Here is a 26,589-nt window from a genome sequence, read left to right as displayed (position 1 = left end):
TGGGGCACGGATCACTTGCTGGAGGATTCTCTGCTCCTTGAGGTCTTTAAACTACAATTTGAGGACTTCAATAGCACAGATATAGGTGTGAGGTTTTTTTGTGGGAGTGGTGGGTGAAATTCTGTGGCCTGCGTTGTGCAGGAGGTCAGACTAGATGATCATAATGGTCCCTTCTGACCTAAATATCTATGAATCTATGAATCTAGAGATATATTGCTTGCACTGATGCAGATCAAACTGCAGTCCAAAATTTGCCCTGAGATGCATGGACACTACTATTATTGTCTTCAATGGGATTTGGACCAGTGAATCTGAAAGTCCACAAATAATAAAAAACAATGGGTGGAATAGTACAATTTTCAGCTGCATGAATTTGAAAACGACATCTAGAATAGCTACTGGCAGAGCAAAGGGATACCATATCAAAGGAGAGCTAAGTAAACATAGAGACAGAACAAAGATTAGCTGGCTCTAGGGGCAAACAGCATAAAATATTCCCATTAAGTACAAATAGTTTCAATAAGACAATATACACAATCCCACTAATTATTTTTACTCAAAGGTAGAGGTTTTTTTGTTTTGTTTTGTTTTTTTGTATCCCTTAGAAATAGTATTATTTTAACAAATTGGGGGGTGGGGATTCCCACCCACCCAATTAAGTTCTTCCATATTGGAAACTCCTTGTTGGGGAAAACGCCTTGGGCCTTCAATACTACTCACAAGTGCAGTCCTCTAGGATAGGAGTGGGGCTGCTGGGACTACCTCCCGAACATGCTTTAGAGAAGAGATGTATTCTTCAGGAGAAGAGCTGATCTGAAAGAAGGAGACAGACCGTGTGCTTTTAAGGGGATGGGTGGATTTCAGCACCTTCACCACCATCAGGAGGAGTCTTGAGGAAGGAGGTTCCTGAAGTGTTTTTTTTCTTCCTCTCTTTCAGAGACTGGTTTCCACACCTCCCCAGGATATAATGGAGAGACACAGGGCCAGAACACCCACATTTTTACCGCCTAGCACTGATAAGAGATGATGGATTTCATATAACTTGGCAAGTTTTTAAATAACTGCAATGGCTTCAAAAAACCAATAGCACTTCAGCAGTTTAATGAAACCAGCAATTTTTCCATTGGATTCATGAAACTATTAATTGCATCTATCTTGTGCTATATCTATCTATAAATAACAATATAGCATTTGTCAAAGTAGTGCCAGTATATCTTACCATGTTATTAATTCAATTTTCAATAATGAACTGAACCTGTGTGTGCTCCTTTAATGCCTGACCTAAATGAGATTAACCTGATTTAATCTGAAATGAATCAGTCAGCATGTAACCAGTCCCATTTCTATTTCTGTCTGTTAGTGAAATGGTGTTATACACATCTGAGTGCACCACCGAAAAGCAGTATATTATGGGACAGTTAAAAAGCACTTCAGTATCATATGATTATTCTTCTCTTGCTTGAGAATCAGGCTGGCACACTAATGAAATAGTAAAACTTGGTGAATTATAATATACCAAAAAACTTAAATCTTTTTTGCTTCTAGGAAACAATATGGTTGTCCTGTATCTTGTACAATTATTCACTTCAAAAATTGATGGCTGCAGCAGAAGGAAACCTGAAAGATTTATGATCCTAAACTAAATAATTTTGGTTATTAGACACTTATCTCAAAGGACATCGCCTCATAGGAACATGAAGAAAGTATACTGTGTTGAGAATGACAGCATGATGCTGCCTGAGTGATGCCCTGAAGTGGTAACAAGACAGTTGTCCCTACAAACCAGGAAAGTTCATGATGGGTAGGTCAGAGTTATCTTTTGAAGTGACCCTCGAGTTCTGAGGGGAGATTCTTCTGTTGTAACAGTCTTTTTCTGTAGCCCATCAAAACAGCAGAGCTGCGTACTCCGGGAGGACTTTGCTGCAATTTCATGATTAATAAAGGTCTGTGTTGTAACTTATCCCCAGACACTGCCTATGATTCAGGACAGTCTTGGGCAAACAGGATTATCAATTACAATGATAATGATGTAGCGTTGTAGGGTGCTAGAAATAACTTTGGTGTATTCTCAGGTAAAAGTCTCATTTAATTTGCTTGGCTTGAGCATGCTAGAAAGTAAGAGCTACATTCTGCCTACCTCTTCTGTGGGTATATAGTGCATGGGAAGGAGCTTTCCCTACTTCTGTTGTGTGTCTTGGGAAGGGCCAGGCATAATAGCAGCTGCTGCTCAGGGGGAGCACAAGTCTAATCCACCCTATTCTGCTGGGGGCTCACGGTGCCCACCAGGGGTCTGGAAGGAGTTTGGGGGCCCTAGTTCCAGAGCTCATTTGCCATATGGGTAGGAATAAGCTGCACCCTACAGATAGGGTGGGCATGCACACCCAGAAGCTCCATGAGGCTTTCTGCCCCTCTAAGTTCCTCCCTCTGAGATAGCATAAAGGGCACATTCTAGCCCTAAGATACCAAAAGTAACCATCAGTTTTGCCTTTTTATATATACTTTCTTCAGAAATCCTCTCTGAGTTCACATGGACAGAACTACATTGCTTGAAGAAAGCTGTTGTTATTTCTGACTTCCCACAAGATTACAACCACTGTCACTTACCATAGGACATATCGCCCCACCTCCATCACAACTTGGCACATTTGTCTGTCTACTGCATTCCTGTCTTGCTGTCATCTCTGGGCTACAAGCCAGGAAAAGGGCAAAGGTTTAGCATGCTGTTTTAATGACTAGTGGCATACTGAACTATTGTATCATTCAAAGACAGCAGAAACCTCTGGTATTAACCATGGCTATACTCATTTTCCTTCCAAATACTACAATTTTAGTTATTTACCTAATAAATCATATTACAACTGCTATTAAACCTCTGGAGAGAGCTTCTTTTCAAGGTACCTCACAGGCACAAGTCTTCATGGTTCCCAAAGGCTGTTTCTCTAGCAAGTCCCTTCCCTGTCTTTCTTTCCTTTGTCATCCTCTGTTCATTTTATTTTTCTTTGTGTTTTTTATTATGTGCTCTTTCTGAGCAATTTGAATCAGGTAAAAAAAACAGTTGTTTTGACACTGATGCTTGACAGGTTAATTTATCTGAAAGAATAGTCTTGCAGTCAAGTTTTATATGGGTGAGTGAAAACCTCCTTAGTTCTGTTCTATCTTTATGGTAGAGCTCTGGTTTAGGGATTTTCTGACCCTTGCAAAGAAATACGTGCTTGGGTGGTGCTGTAAATAAGCCAGCTGGGGCGCTGGCCCAAAATATCCTTCTTCTGCAAAAAAAACTAGAGCAAACTTTTCTGTATTCTTTGTGTTTCCTATCTGGTATCTATCTCTCATCCCTTCCTTTACCTCCAGAGTGAGCAAATTGTTAGCAGATGCCCAAGCTTCAAGGCACTCACATTCCCTTGGATAAAAGCTACCTTCAATAGGAAATCCTGAGGAGGATGTTGCTGCTTTCATTTAAAAAGCAATCAGACTACATGGGTGTCATTATTTGCAACAGAGCTGGTTGATGGTTTGTAGGGAACATCGAGTCCTGCTCTGAGATACCATTCTCAGAATACAAGAGCTGACTGCCGGCATGCCAAACTGAGAAAGTGGGAGCTGTCATGTTCAGGTGCTGTCACAGAAAGTCAGCCTCAAAGAGGCACAATGGTCTTTTTTAGGAAAATGACTATTAGTATTAGCCAGGCAACCTCACATGTAGAATAACACTTTATTGGTCCTGTATTTCCAGGAATGATGTAAAACATCTCAGTATTCACCCAGTGTGGAAACAGTGCAGTTACCAAAATCACCCTTATACTATATCCACAGGCCTCCATAACCCACTATATCTGAAGTTCTTGCTCATTGCTGAACCATGGCAGCTCATAGATATTAAGGAGATTTGTCTTTGTGTACTCTCACAGGGCACTATTTACTGTGTGTAATTTACCTTCTGAGCGCGCTGTGCTGTTCTTGTTTTATGCTAGATAATTTTCAAGCAGTTTCCTTGCAATGCAAACATCCAAATTTGTTCTTCAGGTGTTTTTATTTGCCCTTTTCCTCTTCGTTATCTGAGCCTCAGGTATCTCCCTTGAGAGTCCGGATGAAGCTCATGATAGGTATGTGTTGTGTGATTTACTATTAAAGATGGCACAGTCTACCCCAATATTTTATACTGTCAAATTCCAACCCCCCTGAAAAAAATCCTATATAAACTTTACTCCAAGGTTGAAATAATATTTAACACTTGAAATAAGTCAGCACTGAAAGGTCATGTAGTATACAAATGGTGCTAGGCACAACAGTGAATTTACTGAAAAGATGTGAATACATTAGACTATTAAAAAAAAAGAGGTCAGATTCTGCCCATCTTAGTCATGTTGAGTCATACCTTAGCCTGTGAGCTGCCCTATTGAAATAAGTGGTATAGTTATCAGAAAATGAGCTCTTTCTATATATGGGTAAAAGTATCAGAATTTCCCCCCAAAATATCAGTCATAACATAAACAGCAATCTAGTACAGTTAGAAGTTCTGATAATTTTATATAAGTTTAGCACTGTGTATGAATTTGTAGGGACATACTTTGCTTTCAAATACATGTACATTTGGATAGTCATTTCTATTTGTCATAGAATCTTACTGAAACCATCCAGTGAATCCTTGTAAAATTTGATTAGATATTTTGTTGTTTTTCATGGTCATCCACTTGAAATGATCTTTCAGCTGCATCACGAAAGACAAAGCGGGTGGAGCTGCCCAGTTTTGTACAGCTCCATGTGTGACATTTCTCACAGATGAGAGAAAATCACACATTTCCACAACACACCCTGCCCCCAAGCAGTGGAAGAGACAAGTCATGGAGCGTCACAAAATGTGGCAGCTGTGTCAATGTAGGTGAATGCTGGAAGGAGTCTTGGGGGGTGGGAGGGGGCGGTGTGCCAGATTGTCAGCCAGGCTGGGTGTGGCCAGATGGGGGCCTCCATATCTTCTTTCCCTAGTATCCCAGCTGCCTTCTCCCTGATCCGTCTCTGCTGGGATCCAGCACAGAGAGCCATGAGTAAGGAGGTAGAGGGGCAGGACATCATAGCAGTCCAGGCTGCAGGAAGGTCATTGCTGCAACACAGCTGGATGGTGTGACAGAGTTGTCCTATGTGTGTGTGTCACACAAAATGTGTGACACTTGGCAGCCCTGGGCAGTCTGAGCAATCTCTAGATAGACATCAAACTCGTTACAGTATTTTTGCCGCTAGAAATATAGCTCGAACAAAATCAACTTTTAAATAAACACTCATTTGGGTGGGTAGCTGGATTGTGAAGTCTTATCTAACCTTACAAACACCAGCCTGGTAGGAGTAAAACATGCTTGTCTCTAGCTTCTCCAAAGCAATACAATTATACTCAAAAAACTGTCAATACCTTGTGTGACTGTAGCTCTCTAGCTTTGGTATGGGGATCAAATAGAGCAAAAGAATTTGTTAAAGAAAATTGAAGGGGTTAGTGAATGTAGACAGTGAGCACAGAAGCTCTCAGTCTCACAACACAAGAATGGGACTTTCATTGACATTTAAAAGTTGACAAATTCATAACCACAAAGGAAATGCTTTTTAAAACAATATGCATTTAAACTGTGGAACTCACTGGAGGTTAAGAATTTAGCAAGTTTCAAAAATGGATTGGATGTATATGTAGTTAAGTATATCTGGAGATATAATAGTTAATACTAATACGTTATGGAAGAGAAAATTAATCTCATGTTTCAGGCTTTAAGCCAATATCTAACTAAAAGAGTTTTAAGGAGACCTAATGGGGGTGGGGGGAAGGCAGATTCTCCCACACTCCTCTAAAGCGTCTGGTATTAGCTACTGTCAGACACAGGAAACTGGACCATGGGTCTAATCCAGTATGGTAAACCATGTGTGTCATAGTTCAGGGCAACTGTACCTGTATTTCCCTTCAATAGTCCAGCAAGGGCACCTGCTTCCAGCTCTCCAGCCCTTGCCTTTCTGGGTGGAGACCCAGATCTCACTCCCTTCTGACTGGGGTATTTCCGGGCTGTACAGTTCCCTGCCTTCACTGTGTTATTCCCAGCAGATCCAGGCAGCCCAAGCACACCTGCTTACCTTCTCTTCAGAGACTGATAACAGAATGCTTGTCAACAGCTATAAGGTAACACACACAGTACTTTCTATGCAAGCCTATTTTATTCTTAAGGTAACAGCACTTCAGAGATGACATCAAAAACAATAAAAGAATCTATACAAGTGCTAAGAAGCTTACCAGCGTTCTTCTCCCCCCCGTAACCTTAACATGGATTCTGGCAGGAACAGTCCTTCACATTTCCACCCAAGGGTGTTTCTTGTGGTTACAAGTTCATCACAGCCTCAGCTCAGAACTAGCACCCTCATAATAGTTCAGCTTTCTTCAATCTGGAGTTTCCAGGAACAAGTCATTAGTTTTCCTCCTCAGGGCATAGCTCTGAGCGATTGAATTCAAAGTGGGTCATTTGCATTCCCTTTACCCCCAGGTTCTTCCTAGGAAATACACTTCCCATGCATTGTTCCGGAAAGCCCTTTGAAGTTCCTAATACTGTCTAGAGACTGCATTATTCAGTCTCCTATGGAAGGTGCATACATACAATTCCACAATAACACATACACAATTGCATTTTCAATACAATGGACCCCAAAGTTATTAAAACTAATTCATTAAGGTTTAACTTAAATAAATAAAGTTCATTTGGGACATTACCATTCTGCCACAAGATATTCTTGTATAATAAGGGTTATATATAAAGATTTTAGACTCCACCTGAGACAGGAAAACAAGACAAGAGCCTCATACAGAAAGAGACGAGGAAAAGTTATTTTGATTTACAAATATGTCAGGCCAAGTTTACACCTAAAAATTGGATTTCCCTCGCTACATCGTTCAGGGCTGTGAAAAGTTTTGCGCGCTGTGCAATGTAGTTAGGCCTGTGACACTGACAGGCCAGATGCCAGCTCTTCCCCAGGCTACAGGCATTAGCTAAGAACTGACAAACTCATAGCTGGAGACCAGGCCAGTTCACCTGTATGTTAGTTTTGTTCAGAATAAGTATTAGTCCTATAAGAATGTATTTAGTGTTTCAACTCTATGAAATGCTTGTAAGTTGCTGTATGCACTAGTCTTACTTGCAATCTCTGTATGCCGTGCTATAAGGAAATATGTAAGTTTTGCTTATGTTTGCTCTGCAGGACTATCAAAATCAGATGGGTCATCAAAGAACCTCTGTCTGTCCTATAAAGAAAAGGAGTACTTGTGGCACCTTAGAGACTAACCAATTTATTTGAGCATAAGCTTTCGTGAGCTACAGCTCACTTCATCGGAGTACTCCTTTTCTTTTTGCAAATACAGACTAACACGGCTGCTACTCTGAAACCTGTCTATCCTATGTACAACAAAGAATTCCAAACATTTTTTAGGATACTGTTTCATATTTCCTCACTCTCAGCATTCTAAGGGTATGTCTACACAGTAGCTGGGAGTTGTAATTCCCAGCACAGGTATACATTGCTGCGCTAGCTCTGCTTGAACCAGTGGCTAAAAATAGCAGCATGGTCACCACAGCAGGGGTGGCTGCTCAGACCAGCCACCAAGTTCATACACAGGGGATCAGTGGAACTATGGTTGGGTGGCTAGCGCAAGCTGCTGCTCATGCTGCCACAGCTGCACTGCTATTTTCAGCCGCTAGCGCAAAGGGAGCCAGCATGTGTATATTTATCTGGGCTGGGAATTACACCTCCCAGCTGCTTAGTCTAAAATTGCATCCAGAATATCCTCTGACCAGATTACCCGTTTAACACATTTGGTTAGATGACAGTCTTGCATGGTAGAGTATCAACAAAACAAGCAAGGGTTAATGAGAAGGTTGGATAGCTAAAGGACCTGCCATCACAGATCTTGTTAGAAGGCTTCCAAATAGACAGAAAAGCATATTCAATATGTGTAAAAAGTATTTCTCAAGCCTAAAGGAGAGGAGATGGAAAGGGGTTTTGCTGAGATCCTGGAAGGCCTAATGCCAATATTTGTAGTGCCCAACATTCTTCAAAAGTGCCAGAGATAAATTTACAATGTTAGCTTTTCTTATTTCCTGGAAAACCTTTAACCCTAAATATCAGTTTCTGCTGAGATTACAGATAATTCAAGGAAAACACTCTCCTCCATAGCAATAGTTTTGATTTAATATATTTTAGAAGAATTCAGGAGGAGCTTGATTACCTCCAAAGCAGCTGTAAATGAAATAGAAAAAAAAATTGTATTCTCTGGGCAAACTGACAGTTTGGAAATAGAGGAAATAGATGATTGAATACAATAGCTTTTGTAAAGCTTTGCATAAAATGGTTTTACAAGACCTGAATCACAGAAAGATGTCCCAAGGCTGTGGGTTTTTGAATGGAAAAATGTTATCTTAATCAGATGCAAATCCTGTAAAATATCAATTTACTTTTGACAAGGTTGCATTGAAAAATAAATCTAACAAACCAAACAGATTACTCTTTTTAAAAAAATGTTCATGTTACTATTTGTTTTCATCGCTCACTGCTTCATTAACAATCATCAGACCCCAGCTTTGGGTCTGTAAGTAGAAACATAAAAACCAAGTAGACTGTGCAGATAAAAGAAAGCAAAGCAAGCTATATAGATTATAAGACTTGTGCCACCTGGCTCCACCATTGCAAAGACTGTAGGACTCCAGCAGGGAAATGGACACCCTGATTCCCTGGGACGACAAGACTCAGAAGAATATTCAGACATCTGTATTACCTTCCTAAGGCCTGACTGCATGATTAATGAGGTGAGCAGCCAACACAAACCCCACTGTTGCCGAAAATGAGCCTGGCTTCCCTGTTCCACTGAACAAGCGAGGGTCATCTTAGAATGTGGTAGGAACCTTGAACTTAAGCCATTGCACTTATCAGGTTGTGGCACGGGGGGAATCAGGGAACATATAAAAATAGTTTTAAATGTATCAAGAAAGAGCCTGAGCCTTCTAACCCACATGGGCCTTAGGCATTCTCCCCAGCTGCTTTCATACTGCTGAGTGAAAGAACCTTATAGAGAGAACAAAGATCCTGATTGAGAGAGAGAAAAAAATCACACCGTGTTAGCTCTTTATTAAAAATCCATTTTACCCATCTTCATGGGGTCTCATTTTTAAAATCTGATAAAGGGTAAGACTGATTTTTATCATACATTTGAGAGAAAACAGTCTCTACAACTAGGAAACACAGAGGGCTTCACATTTACTGCTTTTCAATTACAAAAATGGCAATAGCCAAAATGTATCACAAAGTGTAGCTATCGCCAAGAACAAATCAGACTGAGCCTCTGCTGCCGCAGAGCTAATCAGACCCTCAAGCCACTTCCATTTCCTAAGGGCTTCCTCAGAAATCTGCACTGGTTTACGTCCCAGCCAACACCAGTACCTGCATCAATGGCACCGTAACACAAATTTCTGCGCCAGAGATCAGAATTTGTACTGATCTCAACTGCAGATATGTGAGACCAGAAGTAGCACAGATGCCGATATTGGCATTGTTACCTTTATGGATTGCAAATGCCATTACTTACTGTCTGGCTGAGTGCCAGTTTTGTTGCTAGTTCAGCCATTGTCACAGCTTTTGTTTCTATCAAGAATGTACCACTCTAGACGGAAAATCTAAACAGTTCTAAGCTAACACAACACTTTCAGGGGCTGGGGTAGGGATAGCTGAATCTCTAAGGACTGGAAGTTGTTAATCATCCAAATGTTCAGGTATTTACTGAGCCATTCTTGGCTGTCCCATTCCATGGAACTCCCAATGGTCACCTGTCTCTCTCTATTGATTCCCAGTTTCCTCATTTGGGAGTGAGGCACCGAAGCCCCCGCTATGTCACCATCCAGCATCATTATTATAGTCTCTCTGACTCATATATTTCAAAGGAGGCATAAGATTCTCCTCACCCGCACTGAGCAGTGCTCTTCTTTCAAGAGGAGGGGGCCCCAATATGTCCACCGAGCAGCCTGTGTTTAGAAGCTCCCAGCTGATGGGAGAGCAAACTTCCTGGAACATCAAAAATGCTGACGCTTAGTTTGAGAGTTAGAATTCTTAATCAGTTCACTTTTCCAATTCATCTTCAGTTCAGTGGACCTTTTGCCATGAAATATACTGGATATAGAATTATTTTAACCAAGTGATAATTATGCCTGACATCTCATAAGGTAGTACCTGAAGGGTATACCATCTTTTAAAGAAATTAGGTGGATCACTATTTTACCACTGGTCATCCTCACTGAAGAAACTTGCATGGAACTTGGGGGGAGGAGCACAGGTTGCAGGAAGAAAGGGTATGGAGGAGGCACAAGGAAGCCAGTCTAGGTGCACATGGCTATCATGCTAACTGCAGTTGCATCATCTCCATAAATAGTTCTCTTAATAAAGAGCCATTTAGTTTTGGAAGCATGAAGGCTGCTCATGTTATTACCCAGCATGCTGTACATAAAACACTCACAGATACTCCAGAAAGCTAGGTTGGTTCTTTTTGCTAAGACATCTAGGTCTTATCTGTACTTGATTAGGACTTAATTAGGAATCAGTGGCCAGCAACCAGCCCAAAATGCCATTGGCCTTCTTGGCAACAAGGGCACACTGTTGACTCATATCCAGCTTCTCATCCACTGTAACCCCTAGGTCCTTTTCTGCCGACCTGCTGCCGAGTCATTCGGTCCCTAGTCTGTAGCGGTGCATGGGATTCTTCCCTCCTAAGTGCAGGACTCTGCACTTGTCCTTGCTGACCCTCATCAGATTTCTTTTGGCCCAATCCTCTAATTTGTCTAGGTCCCTCTGTATCCTATCCCTACTCTCCAGCGTATCTACCTCTCCTCCCAGTTTAGTGTCACCTGCAAACTTGCTGAGGGTGCAGTCCACGCCATCCTCCAGATCATTAATGAAGATATTGAACAAAACCGGCCCCAGGACCGACCCTTGGGGCACTCTGTTGGATTCTGACTGCCAACTAGACATGGAACCATTGATCACTATAACCTAGATTTCAAGTAGGTAAACTCAAGCCATGAAAACTACAGCCTTCTTTGTCCACACATAGGGTTTGCCTCAGTATAGCTATATTGGATGCAGGCTACCAATGACTGAATCCCAAGTATTGACAAGACCTGGTGTCACAGAGTGTGGGGGAGTCAGGGCCCTGCACCCCCCTCTTCCTGCGATTCACTGTGACTCTCAGCCGGCCAGTAAAATGGAAGGTTTATTGGACGACAGGAACACAGTCCCAAACAGAGCTTGTTGGTACAACCAGGACCCCTCAGACAGGTCCTTCGGGCGGGCAGGGAGCTTAGACCCCAGCCTTGGGGTTCCCTCTGTTTCCTCAGTTCACTCCCAACTCAAAACCCCCTCCAGCTGACTCACCCAGCCTCCCCCATGGCTCCTCCTCCAGCCTTTGTCCAGCTTCCCGGACAAAAGGTGTCACCTCACTCCAACCCCCCTCCTGGCTCAGGTTACATGCTCAGGTATCATCTCTCCAGTGAAGCCACCCCCTGCTATTCCATCCCCAATGCAGACAGTCCCAGTAAAACTTCCCTGCGACATTCCCAGGTCAATCCGCCCCACTCCCTGCTCCGTCACACCTGGGATAGCCTAACCTTTCATTTTATGAGGGTTCAATTACATTGTTTGCCCAAATGAAATTAAAAAAGTCTCAGAGCTATGGACACATTTTATCTTGTATAACTTCTAATTTAAAAAAAAATCTGAGAACAAATAGCTCTTTTTTCCTATTAAAAGACTGTCTCAGCAAGTCTTTCATTTGTCTCATACAAAAAAAGAATAAAAACAGAGGGCAAAATTCTGCGATATATTCCATTGACTTCAACAGAGTTTCAGAGTCATGTGTCAGTGGATAATTCTGCACAGAGATTATCATATTTACTAACAGCGATAATGTCTGTGTATACTAGGTCATACTGTCATCTGTACAAATGAAGGAAATCCAGTATTGAAGGTGTAAGTGTGTCCAAAGAGAATATTTGCTGTACTAGTATCAAATAATAAAAAAAGGAAACAACTCTCAGTGCATAAGATACTAAGAAAAAAAGTTATTCTAAGGTACTGAGATGCTGTGGCACAACTTCTCTGTCAAGCTGCTCTCTTGATTAACAGTTAAAATTGATTGGTGATTATTTCTGCTGAACAGAAAGTAACTAGATTTTTTTTGTCTTTTGGCCAGCAAACTAGAACAATGGTAGCTTGATCCAGATACCGGCTGTTTCAACAGCAGTCACAAATCCACTGATAAGCTTCTCAGAAGTTCCGAGTTCATACAGCTGAGAAAGATGTTTTTGAAGCAATGACTCACTATCGGCCTAGAGCCAGTGCTGAGAAGAACATTTACAAAATGCCTGTGCCAAATGCTTGGAAACACCCAGAATATTGCTATGTATGGCCTATAAACACAGCAATTTATGGCAAATTTCATGGCAATTTGAGATGAGTGAGGTAAATCTTATTCATGAGTCCACGGAAGGAAAAAAACCAACAGGAGCCACCAGTCTCACTCTAGCTCAGGGTTCACTTCCTCCCAAATAATCCTTAGCTTAGGGTTAAACAAGAGGCTGTCTCTAGGCCTGACTGTGAGCTGTTCCAGGCAAGCAGACTCCTTCCCAGGGCAGCTTATTGCATGTTTCATGTGCTAGGCATGTAGAGATCCTCCAAGAACCACATGAGACCATAGCAACTGACTCAAAACTGCATACTTAGACAAATACTTAAGCCAAATCGTTTCTAAGATTCTTAAAAATTTGCTTAATGACTTCACACCAATAGTCACATGCCCCATTTTTCATGTGTTCTGCACTCTCTGGTTTAGTCTAAGCTAGAGGTCTAAGTACCCAGACTCATTCTCATAATGTTTTAGACTCCACCAAAACAAGAAGAGAGCCTCTTAGGAGATTTTTTTCATCATGATTTCTAGATGAGGGGAATCCTCATTTTGGCTGCACCTCCTGGAAAAAGGCAAATATAGAGCCCATCTTTAAAAAAAGAGAAGAAGGAGAATCCGGGAAACTACAGACCGGTCAGCCTCACCTCAGTCCCTGGAAAAATCATGGAGCAGGTCCTGAAGGAATCCATTTTGAAGCACCTGGAGGAAAGGAAGGTGATCAGGAACAGTCAACATGGATTCACCAAGGGCATGTCATGCCTGATCAACCTGATTGCCTTCTATGATGAAATAACTGGCTCTGAGGATATGGGGAAAGAGGTGGATGGGATATACCTTGACTTTAGCAAAGCTTTTGATACAATCTCCCACAGTATTCTTGCCAGCAAGTTAAAGAAGTATGGGCTGGATGAATGGACTATAAGGCGGATAGAAAGCTGGCTAGATTGTCAGGCTCAACAGGTAATGATCAACAGCTCGACGTCTAGTTGGCAGCCGGTATCAAGCGGAGTGCCCCAGGGGTCAGTCCTGTGGCCAGTTTTGTTCAACATCTTCATTCATGATCTGCATGATGGGATGGATTGCACCCTCAGCAAGTTCACGGATTACACTAAATTGGGGGGGAGAGGTAGATAACACTGGAGGGTAGGGATATGGTCCAGAGTGACCTAGACAAATTAGAAGACTGGGCCAAAAGAAATCTGATGAGGTTCAACAAGGACAAGTGCAGAGTCCTGCACTTAGGATGGAAGAATTCCATGCACTGCTACAGGTTGGGGACAGACTGGCTAAACAGCAGTTCTGCAGAAAAGGACCTGGGGATTACAGTAGATGAGAAGCTGGATATAAGTCAACAGTGTGCCCTTGTTGCCATATTGGGCATATTGGGCTGCACTGGTAGAAGCATTGCCAGCAGAGTGAGGGAAGTGATTATTCCCCTCCATTCGGCACTGGTGAAGCCAGATCTGGCTTATTGCATCCAGTTTTGGGGCCCCCACTACAGAAAGGATGTGGACAAATTGTAGAGAGCAACGAAAATGACTAGCGGGCTGGGGCACATGACTTACGAGGAGAAGCTGAGGGAACTGGGCTTATTTAGTCTGCAGAAGAGAAGAGTGAGGGGGGAATTTGATAGCAGCCTTCAACTACCTGAAAGAGAGTTCCAAAGAGGACGGAGCTAGGTTGTTCTCAGTAGTGGCAGATGACAGAACAAGGAGCAATGGTCTCAAGTTGCAATGGGGGATGTCTAGGTTGGATATTAGGAAAAACTATTTCACCAAGAGAGTGGTGAAGCACTGGAATGGGTTACCTAGTGAGGTGGTGGAATCTCCATCCTTAGAGGTTTTCAAGGCCCAGCTTGACAAAGCTCTGGCTGGGATGATTTAGTTGGGGTTGGTCCTGCTTTGAGCAGGGGATTGGACTAGATGACCTCCTGAGGTCTCTTCCAACCCTAATCTTCTATGATTCTATGATTCTGGAGTGGCCAAAAACAGCCTTAAGCAAAAGCCAGAATCTGGTCACTTCCAGCAAAGACACTGAATTATATGGATCTTTGTGATGAGGTATTGCCATTCCTATGTTAATCAATGAAAACTCCATTTCAGAGCAGACTGACACACCAGCAGAATTAACATCATACTGTTGGTGCTGCACTATTAGACATGGTGTTTAGTGGAGCTGTACACATTAGCACCTGATTCCCATAAGTGTTTCTTCATATACACACATACTCTTCATTAATCTGTACAACTTCCTCACATAACATCTGTTTACCTGCTTTTCCAGATGCCATTGGTTGCCACTATCTCTGTTATTGTATGCAATAGAAATTTTTCACATCTCCTTGTGAGAGGTTGCCATGAGTTAAATGTCGCAAATGTACCTGTATTTATAAGCTGATATGGTCTCTTCCTTATATTAGAACATCATCATTACTGAGGTCATAGTTCTCTTTGCTGCTCACGTTGGAAATCTAGATGGATTTGTGGGAATGCAGTTCACACTTTCCTGTTCTGGAGTAATTTTTAAATCAGCTTTCTCCTGGGGTGTTGTCCTCTTTGTTAACTGAGACTCAAGAGTCAACTGTAGCATAGCTCGGAAGATACGTCACAGTTGAGCATCTAACATTCACCCTACTTTAAAACCTGAAAGAAGTAGAATAAATACTGTCCAGATAAAATATCAATTGAATGTGAAAAAGCAGATGAGAATGCAACCCAACCAGTGTTGCATGAGGAAGGTTAACAAAGGTCAGCATTTATTGGGATTTGTTCCTAGGAAAATGACTGGTCTAACACACTTTAATGTCTTTCTCAGGGTTTCCTCCCCCTCTTTAAAACAAAAAACAAAAATCTCCACTCTCCAGCTTTAAAATCCTACAAAGACACTGGAAGCCATAAAGCTGAAAAGACTGACTAACGATGCTGAGATATCCAGGGAATCATCTACCTGAGTTTTCCCAAACAATTAAATCTGGCTCTAGCCTTGGCTTCTTGACTATACCCTGGCTGTCAATGATAAAGGAATAATTTACTTAGTTTACTGAGTCACTGAGTCATTTTTAATGGTAGTTGGGAGGGTGGGGGAAGAGGTACTGTAGATTCTTTTGGTTTTCATTGCTACTTTTAGGTTGTAATACTGGGAGAAGGAGTTAGGCCATGTCTACACTAGTGAGCTTACAGCAGCACAGCTGTACCAATGCAGCTGCATTGCTGTAAGAGCGCTCGTGTAGTCACTCTATGCCGATGGGAGAGAGCTCTCCCTGTAATAAAACCACCTCCCCAGGCGGCGGTAGGTATGTCGGTGGAAGACGCTCTCCCGCCAACATAGCACTGTGCCCACTAACACTTATGTCGGTGAAACTTATGTCACTCAGGGTGGTGCTTTTTGCAAACCCCTGAGCGACATAAGTTTTGCCGACGTAAGTGGTAGTGTAGATATGGTCTTAGTCTCTAAAGTGAAATGCTTCAGATAAGATCGCTAACCTACAACAAATTGTCTTTTTTAGTGTTGTGGGACTATTATACCACTTATGCCTGTAAACTCAACAAGCAACTTTCAGGTTATGACCCAATATAATGTCCGTGTTGTTCATTAGGAAAAGCGCTCAAGACTGAAGTATTTTTTGTTTATAACTCCCCACATAGAAACACCTTTTTAGAAAGCGAGTGTTCAAATTTGCCTCTTATTACTTGTATCTGTTGCATCCCATAAATATTATAGTGAAATTGCTCTTTGTTGTACAACCTAGGTATTTCTAGCCCAGCTAGATCTCAAGGGTAATAGTAGGACACAGATTTTAGGTGGATCACGAGGAGGGAGCAGGTTTTCTTGCTTCCTGCAAGCTTGTTCCTTGGTCCTCAATCTCCACTCCATCAGTTTCACACTGAGGTAATTCCACTGAAGTCAATGGCGTAACACTGGCATAAAACTAGTGTAACAGAATGCAAGTTTGGCTCCTTATCTCTGCAAAGACTGAGTGTTATGCTGTTTCATTTTCAGCCACTTTGCAGCTTCTGTGTGTGTGAGATTAGATACAAGACTAGCAGAGCTTCTGAAACACAACAGCGCAGCACATTTCCAGCTCTCACACAGCACACTGGTGGCAGGAGATGGGGAAACCAAATACTTACTTTTTAAGTTACAGTGCCAGGGTTTCACTTTTTAAAAAAAAAAACCCCGTACCCCCTCCCATGTGCTGTGAGATTGTTACAGTTGCCCAGGCATGTGCTTAGATATGTATGCATGGTTTGCATCTACCCTGCAGCTGGGAATGAGCCTGCCAGCCCTGATAGACTCATGCTAGTGGGGCTCAAGCTAGCCTGTTATAAACAGCAGTGGGGACATCATGGCTTGGGCTGCAGCTCGGGCTCTCAAGCCCACGCAGTCTGGTGAGCTGGAGAACGCAAGCTGCATCCTGAGCCACAGTGTCCACCCTGCTAATTGTAGTGCCCTGACTCGAGTCGCACTAGTGTGTGTGTGTCTGGGCTGGAAGGCTCACAGCCAGCTGCAGTGCAGACATGCCTTTATAGGATCTGTATGCATGCATGTAAATGCAGAATTTAGCCTGCTGGGGAATGGATTGTTCAGGCTGTACAGAACTATTCCAATTTAAATGATTTATCACAATGAATTCAACTATCCTAATTGAATTTATTAAAGCACCATTATTTCAGCTAGGATATTGTTATCATTCATTTTACAAATCACAATACAATTTGGAATTATTTCTCTGGCTTCCCAAGTTACCTTGTCCGAGTGAGCAGGATCTGGATCCTACATTATACAGAACAGTGCATTGCATCTGTTTTGCTGCTGTCTCCCTCTAGCCCTCTGATGAGTCATACAAAACATCCTGTCAAGCTCATTGCAAGAAAACATAGGCCTCTGGACAGGGATAGAAATCTTGAGGCCTGCTTTCCTAGATAAAAGAAAGAAGCTTGTCTTTGGCTTCAGTTTAACTCAGCTTCTCTTGTGCTTTTTAGCATCCAGGTAGCAGTTACTTGTATATGTTGCTATCGACAAGAAAAATATGCAAAGACCATCCTGGCACACAGATAAAGCACGCATGCACCCTCCCCGCAAACTGTGCTATGAATTGCTTGGCCATACTGGAGGTTCCAGCCCAACAGCTTCTACATTTCCTCCCCCCACAACCTGTTTCTGTACTAGGTAATGAATATGGCCGCCCTCTAGTGACCAAAATAATACCAGGCAACTGTATTTTGTTCAGCACTATTCATACAAACTGTGTCCTAAAATTCTTCAGAGTTAAATATTAGGCATTACAGTACATATCACACCTCTAAATTCATGTAATCGCTGACCATAGACTTGTTAGTTGACTCAATAAAGCACTTGCCCTATTTTATATATATATATATATATATATATATATATATATATATACATATATAGATGAATTATTGCATTCCAATTCTTTTGGGGCTGTACTTTGATTAAAAATTCTTCATTTCTTTTAGTGCTGAGCATCAAGTAGATAAAAATCCAGCTTTAACATTTTCCTTTCTTTGCACAAGATTTTGGGATGGTTTATGGCTGGTCCCTGCTAAAGTTATGCAACAGCGAGGCATAGTGCCAAGAGTGAAAGAGGATGCAAGTTCCCACTGCAGCACATGGCGGCTACCAGAATGGCAGACCCTCCACTTATGAGGCCAGAGACCCCTCCCATTTTCACTACTCCATAAAGGACAGGGAAAAGGCAGGGTCAAACTCCATCACCACCCAGCCTTTGTAGACTGCTATAGTTCAGTTAAAAAATTGTCTGATATTGTATGTGGAGCTGGTTACACCACCTATAGTAAAGGTTTACTGTACACGGAGTTCAAATCCTGTGAAGGCTTTTATTATAGTTTATATGAAGATTTTTTAGCCAATGCAATTGTAAACTGATTTGATTTTTATTGCATTTATTATGCCAAGAAACAAAAATCTGATCCAAAGCATTACATGTTAAAAAAAAAAAACAGAGCCAAAAAACAGCTCAGCTTTATGAAGACAGGATATTTATAAAGATAATATTTTGCTCTGAAATACTGAAGTTTTTCATTCATAACTAGGGCCCTACCAAATACACAGTCCATTTTGGTCAATTTCACAGTCATAGGATTTTAAAAATCATAAATTTCATGATTTCACTTATTTAAATCTAAAATTTCACGGTGTGGTAATTGTAGGGGTCCTGACTCAAAAAGGAGTTGTAAGGGGGTCACAAGGATATTGCGGGGGGAGGGGCTGTGGTACTGCTACCCTTACTTCTGTGCTGCTGCTGGCGGCGGCGCTGCCTTCAGAGCTGGGCAGCGTTGAAGGAAGCGTGACAATACCGTGACTCCCCTGCAACTCCCTTTTGGATCAGGATCCCCAATTTGAGAAACATTGGTCTCCCCCCTGAAATCTGTATAGTATAGGGTAAAAGCACACAAAAGATCTGGTTTCCCCCTGTGAAATCTGACTTCAGGGTCCGTGACATGTTTTTCATGGCCGTGAATTTCGTAGGGTCCTATTCATAAATCTTACTAAGCTTTTCTAAAAAAGGTATCAACCTTAATGTAACTTTAGCAGAGCTCTTGCTCTGCTGTAATTTGTGGAGGAGGGAAGTTACTCCTAATCCTTATATAGTTTGATCATTTCAATGCCTTTTCAAATACAGGACTGCTAAGTGTCACACAACCATAAAGGCTAGAAAATTTCATTAAAAAAGTAAGCTGAGATTCTCACATATCATACAATTTTTGCCAGTAGCAAAAATCCCCAACTGTTTGAGATGGGACATTAGATGGGCAGGACTCTGAGTTACTACAGAGAATTCTTTCCCACAGATCTTCCCGGCAGGTCTTGCCCACATGCTCAGGTTCTAACTGATCACCATATTTGGGGTTAGGTAGGAATTTTCCCCGGGGCAGATTGGCACAGACCCTGGTTGGTTTGGGCCTTCCTTGGCAGCATTGGGCACAGGTCACTTGCAGGTTTAAACTAGTGTAAATAGTGAATTCTCTGTAACTTGAAGTCTTTAAACCAGGACTTCAGTAACTCAGCTTGTCTTGAAAAGAGTGTTTTGAATAATGAGTAACATTTTGAATTGCAATGTCTAGCAAACTGCTACCTTTTGCTGCAACCAAACCAAGAGTGACTTTGATGCCAACTTCAGCTGGTGGGTTTAAGTGAAACATAGGCCTCCCTAGAGGATTGATTTAAATTACATCATTAGCACCTGGTGTCCTGGAGCAGCTACAGTCTGATTTTCATCACCACATTCTGATCATTGTAAGTTGTGCTCTACTTTTGCTATCTAATATCCATTTTCCAGGGACAATATTAGCAATGTTGCACAAGCCCGCACATATTTCCTCATATCTCAAGATGTAACCAAGTGTTGTCACCAGGTTCACAGCACCAGGAGCAGGATGGACCTAAGGATCTTTTGGAGGGTTAGACTTTTTGGGGGATAAGCTTAACTGACTCAATTTTGAGAGCTAGCCGACAGAAAAGGAAAAAATAAAAATGAAATTTCAGTACAAATAAAAATTAATTTTCCTGATTTTTTTCCCCACTGAAATTTCAACAAAATTTTTCCACCATCTCTACTTTTCTGCATATACAATGGGTGGGTGAGATGTTTTGGCTGCCTCCAGAAGAAGCGACACTCAGTTACATGGTCCAATCCAGTGATTGGTTTTATATGGGTTTATATTTTAAAGGCTGTATTCATGAGGATAAAGGAGGCTGTGCATGACCCAGAAGCATTTTCTGTTCAATACACTGTAGAACCTGTACAAATTGTAAATAAAAGTGAACTAGGACCACCAAAAAAAAATAAATCCTGAATCTGTGTTTGCTCATTCACTGGTGGAGTTTAGATCTTTCTGACCACTCAGAAGTCATAATATGGTTTATTAATTTACTAATGGTTTACAATACAGGCCTTTGCTTAGTACCTAGTTTGTACTACATGGTGTGTACCTTTGCTGCTTGCCTTTCTGAATGAAAGCCACTGTAGCATCACTGAACCTGAGAACTGCTCGCGTACAGATGCTTTCCTATAAAACGCTGTGTTGAGAATGCATAGTATGCACATTATAGTCTCTTATACTGCATCTGGCAACTTCTTTAATAATACTTTCACCTGAAGTTCTCTAAGAATTTTTCTCTTCTGAACCAACTGCCTTATATATCTGTATATATACTTTACACTATACAGGGTGATAACTGATTTACATACTAAAAAGGTCAGTGTGGACAAATCAGCATTTAAGAACGCATTTGTTGCTGCATGCAAGTCAAGCATAAAAATTTGGGTGAATCCAGCAATTTTGCTGTCTATTTATCTTCATGTACAGCAAGCATTAGTAAATATGCCTGAAACATGCAGAGACATAACAGCAGTGTTTTATGGAGAAGTCAGATGATTGGCAAGCTCATTCATAATACAAAACCTTTCTGATTCCTACTAGTCACATGGAAGTGGAGAGACTTATTATGTAAAGTATCGGTCAGACTCATCAGCTAAAACATGTAATTAATTCAAGGGTATAACATTTTCATAATAGCTACTTCATATTTTCAGACACAGTTAGGATTCAAACCATCATAATGGTCTTTGGATTAGGTTTATTTAACTTTCTGTATGCAAGAGTGCAACCAGAATCCATATTGCTAAAAATATTTATTCATTTCTTCCCATTTAAGTGGGATGCTCTTAAAAACATAAAGGACCAGCTCCTCTGCAAATATATTTATATTTGTATAAATATGCAGAACTCCACTGTCTCGATTTGGTGCCAGGAGTTCAAACTTACCAGTACAAGCTTAAAAATGCTGTGTTGTTTCCTGTTTAACTCATTGGCTGAAATTAGGAAAGCCACAATATTGCTGATTCTCCTCTATTTTCCCCCTCCCATTACATCTTCACCCAGATGCAGTCTGACAGGCTCCATTCCTGTGGTATAATTCATACATGTTAGGGCCTAATCAGCAGTGGATCTAAGTTGGAGCTGCACCTCCATGAAAACCTTCTTTTCCCTTTATGTATCCTCTTTCCCATGCCCTGCCTGTGCCTCACCTAACTAAAATTCTCCTTCAGCCTGAAATTTAGTATGTTAGCTCCTATGTTTAGTATGTTAGCAATGCTAACAACTCCAATTTCCTTCCTGCCACATACACACACACATTCACCCGGAGGTACATTAGCTCCCACTTGCTCATGGTATGAGGACCTGTGATAATTCCAAGATTTGTCTTTCCATTGGTAGTGCTATATGTTATATCTAGGGCCATAAGCAAGACTCTCTTTTTCAAATCCTCTGACCACCAAAAAATGTGTATGTATGCAGGGTTGGGGTTTTTTTTATTAACAAAGTCACCAACAACTGCTGATTAATAAACAAGACTTGACACATTTTCTTGTTTAAATTGCCAGCTTAGTCCTCTCCTTTGATCATCCCAGATTAACCTGTTACTGCATTATGTGTTTCTCGGTTTCTGTTCCGAATTCTTTTCGTTTTAAGACTGCTTTCTCCATGGACATTACTTACTACTACATGTGTATTATTGTTGCAATAGGATTCCTTCCTATACAGCATAAACAGAATGCAAGAGTATAGGTCTTTAAAAAAAAACAACAACTAGCCTCTCATAAAATATAGATTACATATTTTTATTTTGCCCAACATACCTAGCAGGCAGAATGAAAGGCATCTACAGTAGGGAGAGTATGCAACTGAGATTGAGGGCCTCACCTAACTCAGTTTTCTTCTTTAGTATTTCCCATTGAAGATACATAGCCATCACTTCACCAGTCTGTCTTCATGTCAGGCATGAAAATCCCTCCCTTCCCAAGATCTTCTGTTCTGCTTAGAACAGCACTGCAAGGTACTTCCAGGTTGGGCTAACATTCAGACCAGTAAAACAGTGAAACATAATATTATTTACCATTGGGAGTGCCCAGTGCATAATTTGTAATGAAAGAGGTGCCGGCGCTCAAGCAATTAGGTGCTGGGGCTCAAGCAACCTTTTTTACATTCATAACTGGTGAAGCAAGCCCAGAGGTGCTGGGGCTATGAATTGCCAAAACTAAAGGTGTCAGGGCTCAGCCCTTGCAAGCCTGGGCACCAATTAAGCACAGGGAGTGCCCAAAGTGTAATTAGCACTTTCTATACAGAAAAGAAGAAACAGTCTCTGCTTTGAGACGGTCACAGTTTATGTGGGCTTGTTTGCAGAGAATCAGTGATCGGCATTTGAAGATGCTTTTCCTGAAGCTATAAAAATATGACATTAAAATGTCTATATACTTTTTAATAGAATGTCCTTTCTGCTGTGAAATTGCCCGGTGCTAGTCGTCAGTGGAATGATTCCAAAATATAATTAGTTATAATCCAGGCATCACTTCTCCTCGTCATTTGATGAAGTCACAAAGTTGTTAAGATTTAAGTTTGGAGAAGAAGGGTTGGGACATTTCAAATAAATGAGGAAAGTGAATCACTCAGTCATTTACTCTGAAACCTTCCTTCCTTATCCTGCTTCCTTGTTTGCAGTGCAGTAGAGATTAAGGGACATATTATGGCATCAGTTTTTACTCTCCTGTGGTGAGGTGCACTTGGGGCCAGCAGGTTTAGGAGCAGGTCATGGTTCAACAGTCTCTTAGGGTATGTCTACACTGCAATGTAAGCCCAGGGTTAGTAGAGTTTGAGCTAGCAGACCCTGCATTTGTTAACCCTGGGTTTTATGATCTACACACATTTGTAACCCCAGGTTAGGAATCGTTGAACCCTGGTGTGACACTATGCCCCATACTCTTTATATAAATATTGTTCTAATGATTATAGCTTATCTAAGATGGTTTTGTGCAAGATGTGAGGTATCATTGGAAAAGTTATGATTTACTGAATATGATTATCCTATTTATATGCATGTATCATTTCTGTATCTGAAGTTAGAAATATTGACTATGTATCTGTATTACAAATTATGTTTACACATGGGGAAGGCCCACTAGACAGAATGCAATCAGTCTAGAAGGCTAGCTGGGAACAAGTCAATGGACCATTAGAGAGAACAATAGGTCTTAGAAGATGTTAATTTCCCACCTTCCTGGGAAGTCTTCCTCTGGACACTGCAAATAGACTTTGAGTTATGGCTGCAGGGTCATGTGATCAAGCCACCTGGTACTGGAATCCATCTTGGAATACCAGTGTTTTTCCACTGACTGACTGGGAACTAAGTTTGGAAACAAAGAGTTCCCACCATATGCAAAAGCTATTTAAAGCAGGGGAGTGATCTCAACATAGTTGGTTCTTCACTGTCTCCCTGCCCAAGATGACAGCTGTAAACACCTAAGACTGAACTGGGGAAGAAAGGACTGAACCTAGGCTGGAGGGTTTCTGTCCTGTGAAAGAAATACCTGGAGTTTTAAGCTGCAAACAAAAGCAGCTTGCCTTCAAGAACCTCTGCAATCTGCCTAAAACAACATTTAGGGTGAGAATTTGCTAGTTATAACCAGTTTCTTTAGTGGATGAAGCTTAGCTTGTGCGTTTGTTTCATTTGCTAGGTAATCTGCTTTGATCTGTTTGCCATCCCTTTATAATTACTTAAAATCTACCTTTTGTAGTGAATAAACTTCTTTTATTTTCTCTAAAATCAGTTTGTGAAATTCATAACGGAGGGGGGCAAAAAGATGTGCATATCTCCCTCCACATTGAGGGAGGGGGTGAATTTGAATGAGCTTGCGCTGTATAATTCTCAGTGCAGTGCAAGACAATACAATTTTGGATTTTATCCTCTAGAGGGGGGTGTGCACCTGAGTATCTGGGAAGTTCCATAGCTGAAGCCTTCCCATGCAGGGACTAGTCAGAAAGCCTGTTTGCATGTTACAGCAGCTGGGTGTGTCCCTACCTGTATGTGTGCCAGTGAAAGTGTGATACCAGGACCAGATCTGCAGCTTGTCACAGCAATACAGTTAAAGGGAGCCCACGCTGGTGGGTTAAGCAGGCTCAGTGGTACCCCAGTTACAAGTGGCACCCCAGGCGGAACCAGTCACACCTGGGTCCCAACCTGGGGCTCCAGCATCTACACTGCATTATGTGGGCCCAAGTCCAACCACCCATGACCCAAATTTCCTAACGCTCCCCCAAATGTAGCCACTCTACTCCTTTGTTCATTTTGCAGTGTATGAAAATTTGACTGTCCACCAAACTTGACTGTCCAGAGGACAAAAGAAAGTCAACCTGTGGGATACTTTTAGAGGACTCCCAGACCATGAGTCCAGTGGGCTAGCACATACACTGCAAAGCAATAGGACTTGAACCTTGGGTCCCAGCTTGACTCAGGCTCAGACCCTCCACCCTCATGGGGTCCTGGGATCCATGGGCTAAGCTCTGGTTTAGCACAATTTGTGTGTAGATGGAAAGAGGGTTAGGCTTCAGCCTGAGTTTGAACTGCAGTGCAGACACAGTCTCAGTCTTTGGATGGCTATGCCAAGCTGTCTGAAGGCCTAATAGGCAAGTTAAAGTCCACTGTACCTTGGTGTTCCCAGGTCCCGCACTCAGGCAAAGAAGGGTGAAAAACAGTAGGGTGACCCAGGGCCCAAGGAGAAAGAGGTGAGGAGAATCTCAGTCCCCTCTAGTGGTACAACAGATCACCCTCCCCTGGGCCACTTCTTATCTCTCTAGAGTTTGGGGTTTGGACATGGCACTCATTTTCTGTCTCAGCAGAAGATTGCACCCATAGTCTCAATAGTTCAGTCAGCCAGTTGTGTCTTCCCAGCTCACCTTTCCAGCAGCCACTTGCTCCCCCCTTGCCAGGCAGAAGGGGGTCAGGCCCTTGGCCTCCTGGTTGGGTCTCACCAAAGTCCAATCTCTTCCCCTGTATGGCCCTCTAGCCCACAAGCTGCAGCCACTCTCACCTTCACTCTCTCCCTGCTTGCCCGCAAGAGTCTCCTTTTAAGCAGGCTCTCCATTTGGAGCATGCTCTGTGTGACATACCAGGGTACAGTCCAAACCAGCATGGGACTGTATCACACCTACCCTACAACCTTGGGTGCCTTACAATTCCTTGATGAAGTAGCTCATACCTAGGTTGGTCATAAACAGCCTTCCAGCATGCAAGCCACACCCTGTGTGTAAATGCAGCATACCAGCCACACATGGGTTGCACTCTGGATCTCCCGAGCCTTGGTTATACCGCAGGGTGACCCCAACGTACCCCCAGTCTCAGATTTCCCCCGCAGAAATGTATGTTCTGTACTCTGCAGCCCTCTGCTGGACAGTACAAATATTTAAAACCCGTTATTCCTTGAAGGGAATAATATGCCCCCTTATCTCAAACAGTTATTCAGACATTTCAGTTTAAACACACTGGATTAGATAAAACAGTAATGTAAGTTTATTAACTACAAAGAGAGATTCTAAGTTAGTATAAGTAATGAAAAATAAAAGTCAGAAATGGTTACAAGAAAAATAAAGATAAGGCCTTTACTAATGCCTAACTTAAACTATGTTAGATTAAAGCAAAGTTTCGTACCACAGGCTCCAGCAGATTACTAATCAAACTCTCAGGTCAGAACCTGATGCCTAGAGTCCAATGAGTGCTTCCTTTGCCTCTTTAGGTTCAGTGAATGTGATAGACATGGAGAGAGAAGAGGTGCCTTGGGGTGTTTGACTCTCCTTTTTATAGTTTCAGTCCCCCTCTTGAAAAAGATTTCAAGATGGGCACTAGACAACAGAGTGTCTATGTGGAAGGATGTTCCCTGCTGGCTTTTTCTCGCCTGTCTGAGCTTTCTTTCTTTCCCTCCCTGCTTGATGACTCTGTTTACTGCATACATGCAAATTAAGGCAAGCATACGTTCCTCTGTTTAGGTCAGACCTGTTTGTCAACTTCTGTTTAGGCAGCATTTGCGGTTGGGAACATGAGTTAGTAACACCATATAGGGAGATCTTATACAATGTTGCCACACATTTTATCATGACAATAGTGACCAGCAAATTATAAATTTTATTGTACCTGTCAAGGCATACTTTGTACGAAGATTATTACAACAGTGTGTAGTGTGTGAATGAGGGGTTTGTAAACCATATCACATCCCCACTAAAGGTAATAGGAAATTGTACTTAATAATTGGT

At 41.9% G+C, this 26,589-nt stretch overlaps 1 long non-coding RNA gene across 1 annotated transcript; it reads right to left on the bottom strand.

The window, feature by feature from the left end:
• Nucleotides 1-206: 206 nt before the first annotated feature.
• On the bottom strand, nt 207-25,385 carry LOC122464253. Its single transcript, XR_006288198.1, has 3 exons — nt 25,240-25,385; nt 2,605-2,686; nt 207-813 (listed from the first exon to the last, which is right to left on the bottom strand). It is a non-coding gene; the product is annotated as an uncharacterized LOC122464253 (long non-coding RNA).
• Nucleotides 25,386-26,589: the final 1,204 nt, after the last annotated feature.

Source organism: Chelonia mydas, chromosome 2 (genome assembly GCF_015237465.2).
Source record: "Chelonia mydas isolate rCheMyd1 chromosome 2, rCheMyd1.pri.v2, whole genome shotgun sequence".
NCBI classification, from domain to species: Eukaryota; Metazoa; Chordata; order Testudines; family Cheloniidae; genus Chelonia; species Chelonia mydas.
The sequence above is the reverse complement of the archived record's forward strand: the minus strand, read 5'-3'. Positions and strand labels throughout refer to the sequence as shown.